Source organism: Echinops telfairi, unplaced genomic scaffold, assembly GCF_000313985.2.
Source record: "Echinops telfairi isolate 266 unplaced genomic scaffold, ASM31398v2 ScPeMD7_7424;HRSCAF=8462, whole genome shotgun sequence".
Classification (NCBI taxonomy): Eukaryota; Metazoa; Chordata; class Mammalia; order Afrosoricida; family Tenrecidae; genus Echinops; species Echinops telfairi.
Genome location: NW_022111324.1, coordinates 92,851,581 through 92,853,468, shown reverse-complemented (window position 1 = coordinate 92,853,468; position 1,888 = coordinate 92,851,581). Strand labels below are relative to the sequence as shown.

At 41.9% G+C, this 1,888-nt stretch overlaps 1 pseudogene; it reads right to left on the bottom strand.

The window, feature by feature from the left end:
• Nucleotides 1-343: 343 nt before the first annotated feature.
• Nucleotides 344-972, bottom strand: LOC101663957 (annotated as a pseudogene).
• Nucleotides 973-1,888: the final 916 nt, after the last annotated feature.

Sequence of the window (1,888 nt, the reverse complement as noted above, 5' to 3'; positions counted from 1 at the left end):
TTCTGCACACCGGATTCTCACGATTTAGGCTCTGATACTAGTCTCTCCGTCAACTGCAGATTATATGTATTCCAATCCCTCGGTGACTGATGACCGTTTGCTTCTTCCAGGTGGACTTAGTTGACATCTCTCTTAGATGGCTGCTTGTTTGGAGACAAGCCTTTAATCCAGTCATCCAGCCATTCTGGATCTAAGCTTGCATTCAGGTTAAAGTTGAACACAGGACTACAGAACCACTATTCTTGTTTTAATTAAAGAACACGGATGAGGTTTGCCTAGATTTTCATAGTACTGCCCACATTATCATTTGCTGTACTGTTCTTTGCATTTAAAAATATTCTGATCAAACAATCTTGCCAAGAAAAGATAACCCAGCCTCAAGTCGAAAATAAAGGCAAAGGGAAAGTGAGTACCCTTCTGCTCGACTCTGTGACAGAGAGCGAGCGCCCTTCGGCTCTCTGTGCCAGAACTTCACGCACTGCCCTCAGGCGTCAAAATGGTCAGCAGGCTGCCCGTACTGGTTCTCCAACAGACAGCCGCATTGCTTGTACAGAGTTCTCATCATCCAGTGTGAAACGGTGACGAATTTCTGCAGGTGTTTGCATGTCTCCTTTCTCCACGAAAATCCCAATCATTTGTCCTCTTTATCTCTTAGATCAAAATAGCCGCTCCCATTCAAAATACATAGAATTTCATCATCCAATTGTAAATGTTCCTCATAGAACATTTTAATCTTTTCTTCATAATTAGGTAGTTTATGTTTGCATATTGTGAGCCTGTCCATCCAGGACTAGTTTCTCTCTTTTCAGATCTTTTTAATTTCTGGATCATTCTCATTATTGTCAGCATACAATTCCCAGTAAAATACATCAAGCTGACGCAGTTGCTCCAGGCTGACCGTGCAACTGAGCTCCCGCTGGAGGGTTTCCTCTGGTCGCGCAAGGATTCGTCCATACACCACGCTTCCGACATCTTCCTGCCTGGCTGCAGCTTAAACTCGGGGCTTTTTCAATCTACAACTCCTTGGGAGCAGTTTGATATTCTTACAAAAGAAATTTTTACCCTAGATTTTGTCCAAGTGGACACTATGTTGGCTGAGAATCACACAGTGGGTCTCTGAAGTCAGTTTAAGTAGCAGTCTTTGCCTGTGTTTTTCTTTGTGATCGTTTTATAATGAGGATCAACAACAGCATCACAACTTACAACAGCACAACACATAACAATGCAACATGCACACACATATGAGTACCTACGTACATAATTTTAAGCTTTTTTTCCCCAGGTAAATCCATCTATATTAAAATTATCAGAGATTTCAGACTCAGTCTGAGAATCCTTGTAACAAAACGAGGAAAAATAACCCTTGCCCTTAAAGGTGGCTACTCCCTTTCTTAAGATTTCATGGCAATTGTATGCCTACAGCCACTGCGTAAGTCCAGCCTGAACTCTAGATGTGGCATTTTCTGTCTTGCCATGCAATGCCACTTGTTTAAAAATTTCTGCAAAACAGGCTGCGAACTATTGATTCCCCCAGTAAATCTCATAAAACAGGCCAGGAAATGCTGTAAGTTCCCCTGTGAATTTCTTGCAAATTTTGGTGATTTCTTCCAAAACCTGCACACAAGAGCATCTGCAACACTTGGCAACAGTAAAGCGTGTTCGGTTCTCAGAACTTTGGCCCAAAGACGGAGATTTCTTGTAGCATCCCTCCACAATGTGCGCAAAACTGCCAGTAACAAACCAGAGTCCTGTACAAACCATCTGCAAAAGGGCCAACCACAGAAAGCATTTTCAAATGAAATAGAAACAAAGTTCTCCTTAACTGTACAACACAACCATTCAATAAGTGTTCTTGGGAAAGAAAAGATAGCAGTGGAAACTAATTTCT